The sequence below is a fragment of the Castor canadensis genome, chromosome 12 (genome assembly GCF_047511655.1).
Source record: "Castor canadensis chromosome 12, mCasCan1.hap1v2, whole genome shotgun sequence".
In the NCBI taxonomy this organism is placed as follows: Eukaryota; Metazoa; Chordata; class Mammalia; order Rodentia; family Castoridae; genus Castor; species Castor canadensis.
Genome location: NC_133397.1, coordinates 85,378,486 through 85,399,807, shown reverse-complemented (window position 1 = coordinate 85,399,807; position 21,322 = coordinate 85,378,486). Strand labels below are relative to the sequence as shown.

Here is a 21,322-nt window from a genome sequence, read left to right as displayed (position 1 = left end):
GGGATTGGACTTTGATCACATGATAAAAGCGAGAGCACACAAGGGAGATATGAGGACAGGTAAGACACCTAAAAAACTAGATAACATTTGTTGCCCTTAACGCAGCGAAACTAAAGCAGATACCTTAAAAGCAACTGAGAAGGGGACCAGGAACTAGAGAAAAGGTTAGATCAAGAAGAATTAACGTAGAATGTAACACACATGCACAGGAAATCAATGTGAGTCAACTCCCTGTATAGCTATCCTTATCTCAACTAACAAAAACCCTTGTTCCTTCCTATTGTTGCTTATACTCTCTCTTCAACAAAATTAGAGAGAAGGGCAAAATAGATTCTGCCAGGTAGCAAGGGGGTGGGGGGGGAGAAGGAGGGGATGGGATGGGTGGTAAGGGAGGGGGTGTGGAGGAGGGGGGAGAAATGACCCAAACATTATATGTACATATGAATAATAATAAATATTAAATAGATAAATAAATATAATCAGCCTTCTATATTCACAGGTTCCATATCTGTTGATTCAACCAATGGTGGATCATAACAAAAACAAATAAACAAACAAAAACAAAAACCAACTGCATCTGTACTGAACATATACAGAGGTTTTTTTTTTGTCAATACGCTATAACAACTATTTGCATAGCATTTGTATTGCATTAGATATTATAAGTCATCCAGAGATGATGGAAAGTACATGGGAGGATGTGCTCAGATTATATTCAAATAGTATGCATTTTATATAAGGGACTTGAATGTCGATAGATTTGAATATCTTGTCATTGGAACCAATCCCCCACAGATACAAAGGGATGACTATATCTTCTTTTGCTGGAATAATCCTTTTTAAGGCATTTTATAATTGTTTTCTCAATTTAAAAAAATACTTTTTACCCCCTGCCCCCACCTTAGAATTTAAGCACTCTTGCTCTTCTGTGCTCATTGTCTCAAGGGAAGGATTTATCAGGCAATGGGGGAGGAGGGACCCAGAAGCCAAAACTGCCAAGGGACCGGAGAGGACTTTGGGGCCTGGCCCTAAAAATTAGCAAGAGTGGGGGAATTATGGAGAATGACTGCTTCTACCAAAGACTAGGAAATTATCTCAGACTGGCTAAGGAAAAACTGTTAAGTGTTGACTTATGAGCTCCTGAGAGAGAGCCTTACAACTCAGCTCCAGATCAGAGCCTCCCACACAGTGAAACCTGCAGGCAGGTATATGGAAGCCAAGAGCAGGGGATAGCTGTGGCCTCCTCCTAGGCAGAACCCAGGAGGCAGCCAACCTAGAATGGAAAGGCATGGGGTAGCTAGGCCCAGGGATGACATGAATATGGATGGAGCCAGAATGGATGAGCCTGTGTAGACAGATGCTACTGGTATCCTGAAATGCCTTGGCCCCATGAAGGACCCCAAAATTCAACAAAACAGAAAGAAAATTGAGGGACATTGGAATTTATGTCACCCTAGGGGAAAGGTGGTTCAAAACAAAAATTAGCTAGATGAATGCTCTGCTGCTATAACAGAGACTCAAAATTAACAATGGCTGTATCAAAAAAAACCTTTTGATTTCTCTCTCATGTAAATTTTCAGAGATAGGCAGATATCTGGCTGTCCTTGTCTGAGCACCACCTATCTTGTGATCTTTTCTCTTTAACATGCAAAGAGAGCACAAGCTCTTTTCCAAATCTTGGTTGTGCTCCTTTCTCACTGGCCAAACTTAATCAGGCAGCCACAGTTAGCTGCAAGGGAGGCTGGGAGATGTAGTTCTCAAAGCTGCCCACCTGTGTAGAACCCAGCATGGAAAATTCTAACTAATCCTGTTTGGTTTTTTTGACCCTTTAGACAACAGACAGGAAGCTGGCTTTATTTTTATTTTATTACTATAGTTTGGACATTTTTTTTCTCACAAAGTTTCATGTATGAAAGCTTGGTCACCAATGTAATGGTATTGAGAGGTGATGAACCTTAAAGAGGAGGGCCCTAGTGGCAGGTGATTAGGTAATGGGGGCTCTGCCCTCATAAAAGTTAATGCCTTCAGGTGGAAGTGAGTCAGGTAATGTTAGATTGGATCAGTTCCTGCTAGAATGGATTGTTATAAAGCAATTCAGCTGTGTTGGTTGACTCTCTTTTTTCCCTCTCTTGATATGTGATCTCTACAGCATTTACCACTCAACATTCTTCCATTACTCTCACCATGGTGCCTTCTACCATGCTGGGTGGATAGCCCTCACTAGAGGCCACCGATGTGGCTAACCAATTTTGACCTTTCAGCCTCCAAACCATGAGGTAAATAGACTTCTTTTAAATAATAATAATAATAGTAAGTTTCCCAGCTTCAGGCACTTTGTTAGAGCAAAACAAAATGGAGTAAGACATTTACCAATAGTATAGTGGTATCAGGATATTTGTTTTTTCACAAATCACAACTATCCAATGTTAGAACAAGCCCCAGATTTAGCATGGAGCATATAGCAACAGAAGCTGAGGAATCTCAGGTCTATAGCTAGAATTAAAAGCTCTTCAATCATGAAATTCTATGAGTCTAGTACAACCCTGAGAGGGGAAAGGAATCCCTAATGACAACAGAGGAATTTTCCACCAGCTTCTCAAATAGGCACTTGGAGATAAAAGTAGTTTCATTTAGAGGAAATAAAGGCAGTGGGGATTTCTGCTTACTTGGGTTGCACACAGAGATTCTCTCTCTAGAGGTATCAGCCTTCACTAGTAATTTTCTCTGTCTCTGCTGAGTCCCTGCCTTCTAAAACTTTCCATTCCTTGGGTGGGGGTTCTTAGCTGGTATGCCCTGGCCCCCAGAAGGACCATGCTAGATGTGTCCTCAAGACCTAATTTATGGGCAACATTTAGTTTTGCTACCTCCAGGGAAGCACAGTCAGTTGGAAGCACACCCTGTTGGAAAGGAGTGTTGACACAAAGGAGTGTTGGCACAATCAGGGGAGCACACCCTGTTGGAAAGGAGTGTTGAGCTGAACGGTTCTGCTACATCAACTGACTTTGTGCTCATTTCTGACCAGAGAAAGCCCAACTTCAAATCCACACTTTATATTCCATTCTATACAAAGTATGTGACGACATAGGTCACCATCTACTCTAAGTTGTCTTATAGGGTATGATTAGCAAGTTGGTAGCATGCTGGCGCCGTTAAATTGAATGAAATTTGGCCTAAAGCTGCCTCCATGCGTGTTTTAAGTATACTAAAAGTTTCTTTAAACATAGTGAACTGTAACACAACTTTATGTGTGAATAGATTGTAACCTACTTTTGTTAACAAGTAATCACGTCTCAGACACACACAGCCTTCCATCACAAGTAGTCAACTCTTCAAACCAGGTTCAAATAAGGCAAAAGCAGAGCTGTAACCAATGGAGCCATCTCTGAACTTCATTTCTGCCTCCTGTATGCCACTTCCTTTTCTGCTGTAAGTATAACTTATAATATACATTGCAAACCATTTTTGGTTTGCATTGCTGCCTGATCACAATAGAATCACAAACCAAACCAATTAAGATCTACATAACTAAGTGTTGTAATGGAACAGAACCAAAGTAATGAAGATTTGAAGAGAAGCAGACAACAGACCTCGATGGCTACTTCACTTAACAGCTATACTGTCCTGTTTGGGAGACACTGTCCACATGGCTACAAACCACTTCAAATGGGGCTATTCCTGACTGAAATGTGCTGCGAATATGACAGGCCTTCTAGACTTAGAAGACTTACTATAAAAACAACACAGATAACTATCTCCTTAGCAATGTTTTTACAGATTTCATTTTGAAATGATAATACTTTCAATAGATTAAAATATCATTAAATATTCAATAGATTAAAATATTATTAAAAATAGTTTCACCTACTTTTTACCTTTCAAATGTGGCTTCTAGAAAATCTCAAATTATCTAAGTGGTTTGCATGATATTTTCACTAGGAAAATCTATCCTAGAGAAAAGGAAAAAGAAAATGACCTATACTAAGCAGCAATGACTTCCTTACCTGCACATCTCCTGTACTCTTCTCAAGCTCAGAACAACATTTTTAATGTATGAATGGTCAACAAAGTCTTCTATTATTTCTTTATTATTTGGGAATTGCATTTAAAGCTTTATTTCATGCATTTAAGAAGAGCATAAATGTGTAAAATGTTGGATGATGGGAGTTTGGAATGTGCCTATTATTTTACATTAATTTTTAATGGACATTATTCCTTTCTCAAGTCCTTTGACGAAAAGTTGCACTTTCCTGTAATATGATATGTTTTGTGGGCCTTCTTTTTTTAACTCCCTAGTTTTGTTAAAATAAGAATAGAGTCTTTCCATTTAGACAGGGTACTATGACTCAGCTCTCCCTGCTCCTCCAACTAAGCACAATGTAAACTCTGAAAACAACACAGGAGGCAAGCAAAGCAGAGATCTGGAAGGTGGAAAGAGGAAGGAGGACTTGTTAGGGACCCAGGACTGGAGAGCCAACACAGCAGCAAGGTCTTCCCCAATGGCTGCCAACAATGACAACAAAAAAGATACCAAAAATCAAAATCACAACGATAATACAGGACAGCTAAAATAAATAGATAATGACAACAGCACATCTGGACAAGAATGTGAAGAAACTGGATCACTCTTGGAATGCTCGTGGCAAAAGAAAATGGCACAAGCATTCTGGAAAAGTTTGGGAGTTCTTATAAAACTAAATATGCAACTACCATATGCTTCAGCAATTGCACTCTTAGGCATTTATTCCAGATGAATAAAACTTATGTTTATATGAAAATCTATACATGAATAATAGCAAAAATCCATAAACAGCCTAGATATCCTCCAATGAATGAACAGATAAAATGAATACTACTCAGAAATTGTAAAGAAAGAAGGAAAGGGAGTTAATGATCCTTCCTCATTATTCCAAACAGAAAGAAAACTGCAGTGCCCAATTTCCATTAAAGCAACAAGGAGAATTACCTTTAAAACATTAAAAACAAAACAAACTTTTCTGATAGACACAAGTACTACTCTGTCAATTGTCAGTTCTACCCATCTTCCTTGGAGTCATTAGCACCTTCCCATTACCTAACCTGTGACTGTAACTCTGACTCCCTGCCAGGTAACATGCATTTCTTCTTTGTGATAACACACCAGTAAGTTTCACTGGGAGGGATCCTTTATAAAAATGGAACTACCAAGTCAACTATTCCTCAGATGGACTATTTCTGGAAATACCTGATGGCTCTCCCATGCATAACCCTTTAATAGTGTTATTATTTATTTATTTATTTATTTATTGTTTTGCAGTGCCAGGATTCAACCCAGGGCCTCACATGTTAGGTGAGGGCTGTCTCACTAAGCCACACCCCCATCCCCTCAATAACGTGATTTATATATCGTGCTTTGCTGGGCCCAACAAGTTTAACCAAATCTCAATTTCAGGAGTTATTTCACAACCCTGGGACAACAGTTAGTATGGGAAGAATTCTAAGAACCAAACCCCCAAAAAGTAGAACTTGACTTTTCTGAACCCTTACTAGTTCTTGCTCAACACCCTTTAATGTCTAAATCTCAAAGAGGGTCAAGCCCACTATGGGAGAGTTCACAAACCAGGGCCTTATTATGACTTGCATCAGCCCTTATGATATTCCAGTGTGCTCAGTAAAAAGCCTCAGGGCACAGATTTATGTGACACCATAGGACCATAAATAAGAATGTGATCCCTTTTTTCCCAATGGTCCTTAATCCAAATTCTATTTTGTCTTCAATACTACCTGAAGCCCCTTGCTCCACTGTGATGGGTTTATGTTATTTGCCATCCCATTAGATTCAGGCAGTCAATATTTATTTCCCTTCTCACAGGAAAATCAACAATATACCTGGACCATTTTGCCTCAGGGGTTATCTGAAGTTCCTTTCTTACTTCTCTGATTCTTAATTAGGAACTCAAAGATTTGAGATTTCCTTGTGAGTCTGTTCTAACATAATACGTAGATGATCTTTTACAATGTTTTAAAAATCGAGCAAAGCTTTGAGGCTGATTTTGGTATTTATTAAAGAAGAGTCATAAAGCCTTCGAAGATAAATTAAAATTCTGCAGTAACAACAAAAACAAGAGCTTCATTATTTACAGCATTCTATACCACAAGAAGGCAAGTTTCTCACTATGTAAAGATTACAAATGATGCAGCATTTCCCAGACCAACTATCACAAAACAACTTTGAGGATTCCTAGGGTGACTATATGTCATAGAAAATGGGTGCCAATCTTTTCAGCCATCACCATTCCTTTCCATGAATTAGGTCCTTGGTTCTTGAACCTTTGCCCTAGGAAGATAAGCATGACCAAGTCCCCTGGGACTGAAGTTACACTCTCACACAGCACCCAGATCTGGGGTCCCTAATTATCATAAGCCCTTCTCCCTTGTTGTTCAGGAAAGATTGGAATACTTGGATACTCACTCAGTTACCTGAGAATCATCACAGCCCCACTGCTTTTCTTGAAGTTTTAGGCTGTTTTTAATTGGCACATAATTGTACATATTAATGGAGTAACCATTTTCATATATGTGCACACTGTGTAACGGTCAAGCATATCCAGCACCTCAAACACTAATCATTTCTTAGTGATGAGAACATTCAAAATTTCCCTAGATCTCTTTGTTTACTGAGAAAGAGTCTTGCAGACTGACCTGTGTGTGTGTGTGTGTGTGTGTGTGTGTGTGTGTGTGTGTGTGTGTGTGTGACAGTTCTAGGGTTTGAACTCAGGGCCTTGCACTTGCTAGGCAAGTGCTCTATCATTTGAGCCATGCCTCTAGTCCCTTTTTGATTATTTTCAGATAGGATCTCACACTTTTTGCCTAGGGTCTACCTCCAACCATGATCCTCCTACCTATGTCTCCCATGTAGCTGGGATTACAAGCATGTACCACCATGCCCTAGCTTGTTTGTTGAGTGTGTGTGTGTTTGGGGGTCTTGCTAACCTTTCTTCCTTGGCTGCCCTTAACTGCAATCTTCCTGCTCTCTACCTCCTGAGTAGCTGGATTACAGGCATATACCACTATGCCAGACCTGACCTGGAACTCTTGTTTTAAAATTTCTATTAGTATATAACAGTTGCACAGGGTGATTCATTGTAGTATTTACATATGTGCTATAATATATCTTAGTTAGATGGACCTGCTCCATCATTCTCCCTCATCCCCCTCTCCACTTCTTAGGACAATTTCAACATGTTTCATTCTTCTAATTTCATATATGAATACAAAATAAAAATACATCCACCAAATTCATCCTCATTCACCCTTTCCTTATGCCCACCCCCTCGCACTGGTACCCATCCCCAGAAAAGACCTATTTTACCCTCCTGTCCTTCATTTTTAAAGTGTTTATTGATAGTCCAAGGAGGTTTTGCCTTGGGACTTCACTTGGCCTTGAAACACACTTGGAACTCTTGATCCTCCTGCCTCAGCCTACTGAGTGCGGGCATGACAGGTGTGTGCCACCATGCCTGGCTTTCTCCTTATTTTCAAATATAGACTACAATATTGTTCACTGTTAGTCATCCTACTGTGCAACAGAACTCCAGAACTCATTTCTTCAATCTAACTACAATTTTGTGCTAGCACAAACCTGAATTCATCTTTAAACTATAAACAACTCCCAGAAATCAAATCAGGTCAGATGGCTGAATGAATTGCCTTTGCCTTGGTATACTAACTAGAAAAGAATGAAGAATGGAAGAGCATATATTTAAACTGACAATTGATATGTTTCTCAGGTAGTCCATGATTTTGGAATTCTTTGGAAATAAAGAGGTTTTTTTTTTTTTTACATCAGCAGGATCTCCTATAAACCTGGGTGACAAATTAAAGAATTTTCAATGCTTTGCTTTTACAAAAGAAAATAGCTATAATAAAACCGGAAAGTCATTCAAAATGCAAACTCTCTGAATCTCATGGTCAGTTTTAGCTGACCACTATGCACAAAAGGGCAACATTAACCAGGATAATTGTTCCTGTAATCACCCAGAAGAGTCTGTTGTTAACTGTCAAAGAGAAGCTCCTGATTCAGAAAAAATTAAATGGAAAAGTTAAGATGCTCAATGATTACAAATAATTTTTGGTTCTTTCAGGATAGTTGACTGGTAATACAAAAAAACTGGTAATGGAATTTTACCAAGATGCTTCCTAATATTACATATAACAGCAGAAATACATTGGCAACAGTGTTAGACTCACATAAGTGGGCTAATTGTAGAGGCATTGCAGAAGATGTCTCTAAAACATGCTCTACCTGCAGTGACACGGTCCTCACAAAGCCACACAGACCAGACATGGACAAGAACCCAACCCCAAGGGCCCTTTGAGCACGCCAGATAGACTTTATATAAATGCTTCCTGCACTGGGTTATGAATACATTCTGGTTATTGTCCATTTATTCTCAGAGGCAATTGAATCTTCTCTTTGCCAGAGAGCTACCAGTCTAACTATGGCAAAAAAAATTCTTGCTTTTGTTTTTATTTAGGAAAGTTCCATTTATCTCTCTAGTAAAAGGGACATTTATTTATTTTACTGGTACTCTTTTTTAATTTTGGTGCGGCTGGGGTTTTGAACTCAGAGCTTCATACTTGCAAAGCAGGCACTCTACCACTTGAGCCACACTTCCAGTCCATTTTTGTCTGGGTTATTTTCCCAGGGTGGCCTCAAAGTATGATCATCCCTATCTCAGCCTCCCAAGAAGCTAAAGCTCCTGGCTTTACTAATGCTTTTAATAAAGAACTTATAGTTTTGTCTTTTACTCAGAAATTTATCATCTTCAATCCCCTCAAAATAGATAGAACTAATAGAACCTTAAAATAAAATTAGCAACACTCTTAGAAACCCTTATCTTCCATGGTCTGAAGTATTGCCAATATTTCTGATGTTTATAAAATGAACCCCCTCCAAGTCCCACAGATTATCCCTTTATGAATTAATAACAGACTATCCTATGTTTTGAACTTTCACCCCAATCTTACATTCTACTTGTTCTGAGTTGAACTACCTCCCCTAAAAAGATACATTCAAGTCCTAACCCCTAATCTCTATGAATGTAATCTCATTTGGAAATAGTATCTTTGCAGATCAATCAAGTGAAGATAAGGTCATCCCGGATTATAATGATCTGATTCAATGACAGATATCCTCATAAGAAAAGGAAATTTTAACACCAAGACACACACAGGCAAGAATAAAGATATATGACACTGAAGGATGCTTCTACAAGCTAGGAAACCTCAAGGATTGCCAGCGACACCAGAAGTCAATAAGAGGAAAGGAGGAATTCTTCCCAGTAGCCTTCCAATGCTTCATCTGTGACAGCTTGATTTCAGGCTTCTACCCTCCATAACTGTGATAAAATAAATTTCTATTACTGTAAGCCACCCATTTTGTGGCACTTTGTTATCATAACCCAACAAACTAATGCCCTGCCTCCTTACAAACAGATATGATTAGCTACTGCAAAGGACTCGTGCAATACTTCCAGATTTAACATCAATAAGCAAAAGCTGCTTTCCCAAAACACCTCCTAACCAACCTTAGCATAATCTGCATTATAGAGATTTAGTCTTCTGGAAAATATACCAGAGAAAAACTACTCTTGAACGTCAACAGAAAGGACATTGTCAGGTACAGTTAACAAATACTACAGCTGCAAAACTCCAAGGTAATGGTCTTTGGATTCATGTTTCCCCACAAGAAAGATATATATCATCCCCTCCTGACTACTGGATTTCCATTCCATATGAAACCTTAAACTGAGAATTCTTAGGAGTCCTCTGGAAGTTTCCAACATCATAGATAGACAGCAACTTTCCAAGATGGTGGATTAAAGTGTGGACCTCAGAAGTGGACTTCTACTCATGATAAGGGAACAAGATGAACCTTCAGATTCTCCAACAGTTTTATACACCATGTTGGCTATTACACCACAGCAATACCTAGAACACTAATATAACCCCCTTTATCTTCATCCTCTTAGTTCTGACCCTTTGGACTCCTATACCCTAAGAAGAATCAAATCTCTCTTTTGTGTTTTTCCCAGGCCACAGCTGCTACTCTGAAGACAATGGATGTGTGAATCTGTACTTCCTTACCTGACTGTGTTGTCAAAAATGAACTACTTGTTCTTTAAAATACTTCAGAAAGACTGGGTACTGGATGTTCATACCTATAATCCTAGCTACTTGGGAGGCTGATATTGGAAGAATTGCAGTTTGAGGCCAGCCTGAGCAAATAGATTGTGAGACCCCTTCTTAACCAATAACTGGGCGTGATGGTGTGTACCTGTCATTCCAAGTTATGCAGGAGGCTGAGATAGGGAGAACTGCAGTTCCAGGTCAGTTCAGGCAAAAAAGTTTGCAAGATCCCACCTCAGTAAGTAAAAGCTGGGTATGATGGCCCATGCCTGTCTTCCTAGTTACAGCATGAAGCATAAGATAGGTGGATTGTAGACCAAGCCAGCCTGGGCAAAAAGTGAGACCCTATTTATAGAATAACCACAGGAAAAAAGGGCTGAGGAGTGGCTCAAGTGGTAGAGAGCTTGCCTAGCAAGTACAAAGCCTTGAGTTCAAACCTCAGTAAAACTTCAGAAGAAAGATTCTTTTTCAACTCCTTTTGGTACTTGAGCTCTCCTCAACTCATCAATGCCAACTGCTAATCTTGCAAAAATTAGACCATGACTTTATATCAACACAGTACTTCTGCTGAGATTCTTACAGTACTGTCAGTCCTATCAGTTCTAGTCAATCAGAAATAGTTGTTAGTACTGGGACTATCCTGACCATGGTCATTTTTTTCCTGCAGAGATACTTTAGTCTGCTTTTTTTTTGCCTGAATTCATTCTCTCTTCACACAGACTCTGAGAGCTGCAATTTCCACAGTGGGAATAATACAATTAGAAAAGTGGTTTGAAGCTTGTCTCTGACTTTAGCAGAAGTCATAAATGACACTCCTGCTCTGGGAGTCCAAAGAACTAGTCTAAACTCATTAGCTTGTGTTGTCATGGACAGTCCTACAGCACTTGATCTTTTAGCCAATCAAGGGGGAGTTTGGGCCATAGCAAACACTCCCATTGCACCTATGTAAATATTACAGGGTACATAGTACAGCCTATGATGAAGCTAAAAGAAAAAGCCATCTGGCTCTCTCAGGTGGATTATGGGACATGTTTCCATTGCCTGGGTTTCACAATTGAGGCCTGTGCTTCAAGCTGTATTATAAACACTAACAGTCATTTTGCTTCTGATAATTGCCTGTGTCACAGTTGGCTGATGTATCCTGTCCAGGGTCTTAAATGCTTCTGTGCAGCCATTGTCACATCATCCTACATCAGGAAGGAAGGTTAACCCTGGATCAACCACAGACTGCTTCAATGGACTCTCTTCTCATCTTAATCAACAGTAACTTGTCAGTGGCAAAAATCTGTATACTATGATTAAGATCCTGTGGAATGATTTAATGTTCCCTTGACTAAAAGGGAGGAATAATGAGGAAAAGAAAGTGCGGCCCCTAACATTCAGAGGCAGGCCTGACTCTCCTAGCTAGGCATGTTGGTCTCCTGTTAGATATAAGACATTGTATAGAATTTCAATCTCAGACGACAGACCAGAATAAAACAGGGAAAATAAAGTTCTCTTCACTATGTTGTCTAAGCACAGACAGAAACAAAGTCAATTCAACATTCACTCCCTTTCTCAGCCAAATGAATGACTATTACTTCTTTACCAATGACAGCTTTACCTTCATTCTAGTCTCCTCTCTCTATAGCTAAGTTTTGTTGAGACATGCAGTCACAGAATTACCCATTTTCTGACAACATCCAATCTAGAGCATAATCCACTTCCTTAGGCTCTCCCCCAAATTACCCAACCAAAGATAAAACACACAATATGCTCTCTACCCTTTGGCTGAGACAACCATGATTCCCCGTGACATGTGTTCTTCCTCACTGTGATGAGTAATAACCCCACCTTGTTCAATTACAGGTGTTCCCTGGTAGTCTTTGACCAGCAGGCATTAATAAAGCCATCCTAGGAAGTCATAACAAAGACAGTGTTTTAAGGGGAGGTCACTGACAGCAGAGGGAGGGTAAAAGAAGGGAGTTAAGAAGATGAAAGTGACTGATGTACTTTCTATACAAGAATGAACATAGAATTTTTAAACCTGTTGAAATCACCATAAGAAGGGGACCAAGGTAGAAAGGAGAAAAATACAGGGAGGAAACAATTGCATTTAGCTAGGAGAGAGGAGATAAGAGATTGTGCAAAGACTGTGGTCAGGGAATAAAGATGGAGGGAAAATTACAAGAGACATTTTGGATGAACTGATAGGAATTGACAGATTATCATGATTTTGTTCATGCAATCAAAACATGCCAGGTGCTGGGCCACAGTGCTGATAAGACAACCAAGTCCTCCTTCTCAGAAGCTCATATTCCAACGGGGGGTGGCAATGACAAAGACTATGTGTGTATTTAAGAGGGGAAACAGGAGACTGATGATAGTGGTAGTGATAGGATGGAAGGTGACAAGCATAGATAGGTTGGTCAGGGAAGAGTGAGCTGCCTGGTGAGCTGAGAGCTGAGACCCAAAAGTGAGAAATAAGAGTTGACTAGAAAAAAGGGCAAGGCCATTATTCAGGAAATAATTGTACCTGGAGATAGAGATAGGGACGGTGTGGGGGGGGGCAGGGGGAGAGAGAGAGAGAGAGAGACAAAGTCAAGGAGAGGCATAAAGTTTGGTGGATGCAAAATAGAGAGACAGGGGAAAGTGTAAGAGGGAGATAAGGCCAGATACACAAGGTCTTGGATGCCAAGATAAGAATTTTGCTAAGGAGGGAGAATTTGTTTACACAAATTCATGCTATTCATCTCAAAAACCTCTTTCCTTGCCCTTGCCTCCTTCTTTTCTCCTTTCTGTTACCATTTCCAAACCCCTCCTCTTCATGTTAAGAGGCAGTGGTGTGCTAGTCCCAAGGCCACAGAATCACCTTCCTATTTCTTCCTTGCTTTTAAATAGGGCAACTTCCTAGCCTCTGACTCATATTTTGAAATTAATTTTCCATGCAGTAATTTGCAAATAATCCTTACCAAAAAAATTAGTGTGTGCTGAATGACCCTGCTGCCCACTTTCCTTTATAATTACAGTAATGACCTCCAGAAGCACCCAAAGCTTAGTTAAGTATGACTAGCTCATATCTAAAAATGGGACCAGATGGCACGTCTAAAAAATTCTACTGACTTTTCCATAACTTTCCTGCTAGCTACTGTTCCATCAAGAAAGATTTTTTTCATTTGCCTGCATTTTACATAGTCTGAGTTAGTCTTTTGATGTTCTGTTTTGGTTTTTGTTTTTCCCCTTTCAAAATAAATTTCTTCTTCCTATTTCAGAATCTTTCCTTATCTTTCTTCCGTTGCCTTTTTCCCATGGCTATTTTTTCTCAATATTCACTTATATTGCTGAACACTCTTGAGACAATATCTGAGCTTAGTGCTGTGCTTAGCTGAAATGCATTCTGCCTGTTAATAATCGTTTCTACTACCCCTACCCTTTAACTCGGAGTCCTGAATATCAGCTGTTGTTCATTTGGTGATTCTCCACTCTCTCCCTCTGTGAGTAATGAAATTGTCTTTTCAAAACCTACCTTTCTTCATACGTTTTTGTACTCAGAACCCTTTTTCCCTGTGTGATGTGTTTGATGTCTTATGTATATGGTTAAAAAGCCGATGATTATGAATGCTGCTTGCAATATTGAGCCTCTTGATTTTTTTAATCTTCTCCTGATTAAACTCATATAATAATTAATTCTGCTTGTCTTTTATAAGTCCCTTATCTTTATTCTGGCTTCCCCAAATCTTTTCTTTTAAAGGCCAGAAACAAAACCCTCTCTATTGTTCTAGCTATCTTTAATTGAGTATGTTTCTGTGACCATGTTAGCTTTTTAAAATTAAATCAAATTAAATGCATTATTTTGACAATTTCAGTACCACATGCTATAACAATCATTTCAGTTTATTTTATTTATCTTTCAAACCTTTAAGACTAAGGTTTCATAGAGCTTGGGAACACATTGCTTGCAACAACCCTTTTATTTTATAGACCAGGACTTTGAGATCTAAAGAAGTTAAATTATGTTTCAAAAATTAAGCAGCTCATTACTGTCACAGCCAGAACAAGAAACTTGGTCCCAGACTTCCTTTCTGATGCTCTTCCTAAAAAGAACTGCATCTCCACTTCAAGTGTCATTTATATTAAAATACCTTCAGTATGTCATCCTTTTCACAACATGTGCTTTCTCTTTCTTCATTTTTTCTTTTCTTCTTTCTTTCTTTCTTTCACACCCCCAACAAAAAAAAAAATCTTCCAATAAAAACCAGAAACAGATTCCATCCTTCAATGTCCTATAGGTTCCTGGAGGTGTTAATTGACAGAGTAGGCAGTAAAAGTCCCTGGGTTTTATTTTCAGTTCTTCTGATGATTTGGTGAATAACTTGGGACTATTTGCCCTGTGGGTTTTCCTAATGTGTTGGACTCCAGCTGTAGAAAGGCTCTATCAAAGACATCATCTAAGACAGTCTAAAAACAAGATACTCCACATCATTAGGACATTCAATTTGGGGATGTGTTCTTACTTTTATTCTAGAAACTTGATCCTTATGTCTCTTATGTTAGTTAAGCCTCACCTACTGAGCTCAGAATTTAGGGCAGTTTAGACCTTTTCTTTTTTTCTGTTTTGGTGAGGAAGGGAAAAGGAAGTGATAAATAAACTAGGCCTGTATCCTCATGCTGCTTTTCTTTTCTCTGAGATCAAATCCTACTAAAACCTCATGAATGATCCAAGGCCATGGTAATTTGATTGGAGGCCTTGGTTCTTTATGGTGTCAGTAGAGACAGACAGACTGTTACAACTCTCCATAGAAAGTTTGATTAGCCTTACTGATCAGTGAAACACACGTCTTTGATCTTAGCAAGTACCTCTTATGTGAAACTACTAGAAACAAACTTGAGTCAGCTCAACCAGGAAAGAGAAATCCAATCCAATGTCACAGACCTGTGCCATAAAGATCAGGGTACAAACAAGGCTGGACTAAGGAGGTAGGGCCTGGAAAACTCCTGGGAAGAAGGCCAAGGGGATTCTCTCTACCTTTGGTTGTGTTGCTGCAAGAATTCATAGCAAGGATCTGTAAGAACAAGCTTCCTTACCCCCAGACTATAAATTCATGCACAGGTCCTATGATTATATGCCACATGGAGATATCCTTTCTCTGCTTTGATTCCAAATTCCCTGAAGAGAGTCCTATATGAGTCACGTACCCACGTAGCTAAGACTTAAGATAAATGGAGGTAGAGTGAAGTTAATTACATGTGGGTTCTTTGTGACTCTACTCTCATCAAAGAATAAAAATGCCTAAGGTCATAGCCTCAAACTCAAACACACACACACACACACACACAATATACACACACACTCACAATAGACTAAAACTACTTGTAGTTTTAAATTATTACAGCATTTTGATTTTTCCTAGGGTGGTGCCCTAGAAAATAAAACACATTGCTTCATGCAAGGGAAGAAGAATTAATGAGAGAGGAGGAAGAAAACATATCATTTAGATTATTGTTCTAATTCAGCCAGTAAGCACAGGTTCTGATATAAGCCTTATGAATGACCAATTGACCAATTGAAAATGATCATTTGTTAGTTAGAAAATAAATTTAAAAACCAAGGAGACTTCCTGTTGCACATCGGGTTGAACACACATTATTTTTCTCTGTTCCTTTCTAAACACCATGGAAAATGATTATAAGTGGATTTTTTTAAGTTAAAGGGACTTATATATACAAAGAAAAGAGAATGACAGAGGAGAGAAATCAATAAGAATTTGTAAGCTGGAAATCTGAAGGCTGCATACTAATGTACCTGGCTGGTAGGAAAAGTTGAAAACCGAGTACCTCTGATATGGCAGCAGGAAGAGCATCCTGAGGATTCTTAAGAACTGGAAATACCAAGTCTCCCTAAAGGCAGAGATGAGAGCAGAACTAGAAACAGGACATTGATTGGAGATCTGTTCTTCTCTACCTGGCCCCATCTCTCTATATGGCAGCCCTATTCTTCTGGTTGTTTAGGCCCAAACCTGGCAATCCTTTATCCACCCTAAACCCTACATGCAGCCCATCAGCAAACCCTATTGACTCTGTCTTAAAACCATCTTCGAAGTCTGGCTATTTACCACCTCCACCATGACCAACCTAGACAGAGATGTCATTACCTCTCACCTACATCTATGTACTTCCTCTCCTTTCCTTTTCTATTGCGTCAATCAAGATTTTGTCACCACTTCTCTGAAGGACTTACCCAATTAGTTACCTCTGCATTGTCAAGTCAAGAGGCCATTCATGGTCCTTACTTTATTTGAATTAGAAACATGTGACTCAGTTGGTCTTTCACCCTTGAAACATGCCCTTCTTTGGGCTTTCAGAACACTGCTCTCTTCCCCCTCACTGACAGTGCACCTGTGTAAGCGTCCTTTATGCTATATGGCAACATCTATGTATCAAAGTGCTCAAATATCAATCACCAAATGTCTTCTCTCTCTAATGAATTGTATTCAACCACATGGTTTTAAGCATCATCTATAAACTAACAACTCCAAAATGCGTATCTCCAACCTGGATATTTCCCCAAACTCTACAATTGAACAACTTACTGCCTATTTAATATATCCATTTGCATATCTCATAGACATTTCAAACTGAACATGACTGAAGCAGAATTCCTGATTCTCACCTTGCCAACATGGTCTTCTCACATGACAGCCACAGGGATTCATTTAAAAAGGAAGATATATTATTCACCACCCCTTTGTTAGAGACCCTTCAACAGTTCCATCATACTTAGCCTAAAGGTCAAGTCATGATATGACTGGCTCTCTGCCAGCCTTCCCCAACCTCTTCCCTGACCTCATTTCCAAACCTTCCCCCACCTGTCACTCTGCCCAACTTCAGTGTCCTTAAATCTCCAGGCATATTCCTAACTCAGGGCCTTTGACCCCACTGGCCCTGCACCTGGAATGCTCTTCTCTAAGAGACCTACATGGTTTCTTGCCAACTTTAAGAGGTTCCCTTTATTGCCAGGTCCTGTGACTGAAGGCAAGAAATGCAGACCACCCGGGGAGGCACATAAATAAAGCCATGGTGAACTGAAAAAAAAAAAAGAGGTTCCCTTTAGCCAAATATGGGACAAATTGTGCATCAAAAAGAATTATAATTGATTGTAAAATTGTAGTCAATAAAAGTCTGCAAATCCATTAGAATTTTCAAGAAAAAGAAGGGAGAATAAAGAGAAAAAGAAAAAGGCTCATTTATTACCATTGAAGATTGCTATTAGATAACTCTATCCTATAAAAATTAGTAACTAAATGGAAAGCACCAAGCATCTGCCCTGATTTTTAAAAAGAATTATATTTTACCCTAGTGGATAAGAGAAAGTTCTTTGAAGAAGAATGCCAGCTAATAAACATAGAAGGAATGATGAAATTAGGAGACTATTCCTCACTATCCAGTGATACAGCTGATTTGGGCCAGGATCATGAATAGAGGCTGAAACTAGTAGATGACAAGATTGTTGAAGAGGATATTTAGTTAGGTATTTACTACCCTACAACTTATATCTGGGAAATATCTGGCTGCCACCCTCCAGATTAAATGATCCAACTTAGTATCACTAGTAGTGGTAAAACCTGTAGTGCCCATTATGATGGAATATGACTTGCATAGCATTATGGGAAATGAAGGTGATGTTGTCAACCTGGTTCTCCAAAATTTGAGAAGTGGTACATTGTTCAGTGACCACACATGTCCCATTAGTAATGATGGTTACTTACGAATGGAATTTAAATATTATATTTGCCTTCAATTTATGTGCATTAGTTTTTCAATTAGCTACCAAGTTAGTTAGATCAAAAATACTTAAGTTGTTTGGTCCTACCCATGTAATAACACTGTTAGGTATTTCTTTTGGCCTAGAGATGATGTGAAAAAATAAATTACTGAGACATTATTGCCATGAACAGAGGAAGTTTGGGAACCTCTGCCCTAAGGCCATCCCATCACTGTATAGAGTTGGTCATGTTGAATGATATATCCTTCTGACCTGAAATCATCAAAATGGTGCTCTTATTCACTGCCCCTTTCCCCAGTATTACTTCAGTCTGTATTCCTGATGATTTCAGTATACAGAGATGCTCCTTCTCACTATGGCCCTTTCTACCTTAAGCTTCTCCCTCCCAATGACTGTCCTTCATCCTATCCCAGCCATGTCCTCTAGTGCCCATCTACAAAAATCCTTTGAAATGCCCCCAGCATCCATTGACACCATCTTTTCACCAATCCCCATGTGCCCTCGGCATGTCTTCTGTCCTCTTCGACTTAGGTTCCATGATCAATCATTATACTCTCTTCCTTGCCTTTGTCCTCAACTTCCTTACCCTCTTCTTGCTTCATTACAGTTGCTTTGCAAAACCCCCAACCTGGCTCAAATCCAACCTCCTGCCTCCTCTGGGCCGCACCTGTGTACCTGGACTGATGCCTCTCAAATCCATACTCCCTGCAGCAGCCAGAGTAATTGTCTAATGTCACTATATCGCTTAAACCCCTCATGGGTTCCTTGTCCTTATAACAGTCAAAACACAGTAAGATACTTTATGGACCCTTTATGCCCTGATCCCCTACTTGCCTCTCTAACCTCCTTTATCAACATGCACAAATCCCTACAGCCTATGACACTGTGCACTCGCACTCTGCATTTCCTGGAATATTCCCTGTCCTCTCACCTTTCTCTGCCTTTGCGCATTGCTCCCTCTGAAAGTGGTGGTTTCCTAACTGGACAAGTCTCTCAGTCCTTACTGACATGTCGCTTCTCTTTCTTTCTTTTTTTAGTACTGGAGATTGAACCCCAAGAACTTGTACTTGCCTAGTACAAAGCCCATCACTTGAGCTATGTCCCCAGTCCTTTTGTTTGTACTTTGTTTTTGAAATAGGGTCTCAATAACTTTGCTGAGGCTGGCCTCAAACTCGAGATCCTCCTGTCTCTACCTCCTGAGTAGGTGGGATTCCACCAGGTCACTTTTCTAAGAAACTTCCTTGATGAGCGCCCTCTGTGCGCCACAGATTGTCCTCAGGTGTAGCCCTAAACTGTACTGCAGGTGTCTGTTTACCTATTTGCCTCCCTCACTACACTGGAAGCTTTTTAGGACAGGTGATAAATATGTGTTGTCCACTGGCACAAAAAGGATGACACAGTAAGTAGCATGCAGAATCCACACCCTAAGTATTTGTGGAATCATTTTGAATTTTGGGAACAATGTTGCTTGAATATAAATAGAGCTGGGTGCCAGTGGCTCATGCCTGTAATCCTAGCTACTCAGGAGGCAGAGATCAGTAGGACTGTGGGTAGAAGCCAGCCCACGCAAATAGTTCAGAAGACTCTATCTCACACACACACAAAAAAAGGGGTGGTGGAGTGGCTCAAGATGGAAGGCCTGAGATCAAGCCCCAGTACCACAAAAACAACAACAAAAACACCTGTCGGTATTTTGGAAGAATTCAGTCTTTTTTATTCAATTCTGTTTCAACTTCCTACCTCAGTGTCTATGGGCTTGAGCTCATTCTCCCTTATTATTTCATCTTTCGGCATAATGTACAGAATGTTGTGTAACAATCAGCACGATTGCACAGTAACATGAGTTACTGTACATTACCCCAGGGACTTGAGTACAAACCTCTATTTTTTAATGGTTCCGTGCTCTTATTTTTCTGGGTTTGATATTTCAGAGATTGGATGTGGATGTTTTCAATGAGTTTACTGCCAGGTAGAGAGGTGAAAGGGCAGCAGAAGCCATGTCATTACCCAGGGCAGTTCCTACAAGGGCCACTGGTCTGCACTTTCATAAGCCCCTGGAGATGTCAGTAATGAAGGAATTTTCAAAAATGAATTTTAAGTAAGTTTAGAAAAGAGGGAAAAGGTGCAATGCCTCAACTCACTCCCAAAGTTTGGGGGAGGAGGCAGATTGGTCATCTCATTTGCCCTCTCCAATTAGGCAGGCTCCTTTTAGATGGGAAAGATAGTCCTGATAGGAATAAACAGAAGCAGATGAATAAATGAATGAAGGTAGGTGACTACATAAAGTTGAAATAAAGGACTCTTCAGGCATTATGGGATGGCATAAGAGAGAACGTTCGGAAATGGACAAAATAAAACCAGCAGAATTGTTCATAACTAGGACTCTAGAGTTTGTCTATATTTTATTTCTGTTCTCTTCATCTCTTTTTATCCTATTTTGTCTACAAAGCAAGATATTTATTCCATTATATGGGTTCCTGAAGGCTGACTACTAGTTTGTACTAAAGTGTGGCTTATACTGTTGTACTATATTCTATAAAGGTATGCCAAGGTCTGTTAGTTCAATGCTTGTTACTTGCTTGAGAAAAAAAGGATCTCGTCTTGATTACAAGTATGAAACGAAACTGAAATTGAAATCCAATGATGCATTTCCTACAGAGTTCACAGGTTGTTTTCAATTTCAAAATCAAGTTTTGCGAGTTCTCCTTAGTGGAAGTAACTGCCATTTAAAACTAGAGTTTTAAAAACCCTTAAAAGTAGTAAGAGGCTGTCACTGTTTTTCTGTGTCATCCAAGTACATGAAATCACATCATCAGATGTTTTAACTTGCGGGTCCCAGAAAAGTGCACAATCTGATTTGGCTGAGGTAAGGAGAGAATACAGAAGTTGAGGTGAACTTATAAAGTCTATAAAATGACAAGAAAAAAAAGGGAGGGGTGGTGGAAAGAAAGAAACCATATTTGAATGCTGCCTTCTTTCCAGTGAAAAAAATCCGTTTTCAAAAGAGTACCGATCATTTCCTAAGTACTTGGCAAACTCCAAGTTATCTTGGATAAAGGAATGAGAAAAGAAGTGTTGCCTTTGTAAGGGGACTGGCTTCATGTTTGCGGATGACAACAATAAAGACTACTATAATCAACCATGTAGAGTCTCCTAGCCAACCAACACTGCCAAGAGGGAGAAAATGGTCCTTTTGGGACAACTGGGGGTTTTTTTGCCAGAAGGCCCTTAATTGGGATTGTATTTAAGCATACATGACCTAGGGTATTTTTTTTCACACTATAAAATTGCTTTCCCGTGTGATTTGGTTGCATGTGTGGAGAAGGGATACTTGCAGATTTGTAAGTACCCAGGGGCCATGCGGGACTGGGCGTGATCCTGCTTGGGCCCTGC

At 39.6% G+C, this 21,322-nt stretch overlaps 1 long non-coding RNA gene and 1 pseudogene across 1 annotated transcript in view; one reads left to right on the top strand and one right to left on the bottom strand.

The window, feature by feature from the left end:
- LOC141414877 (uncharacterized) overlaps window positions 1–21,322 on the bottom strand; it is a 115,327-nt gene that overhangs the window by 92,236 nt on the left and 1,769 nt on the right. The window lies entirely within an intron of this gene.
- Window positions 1–21,322, top strand: part of LOC109675459 (perilipin-2-like) — a 38,873-nt pseudogene that overhangs the window by 17,343 nt on the left and 208 nt on the right.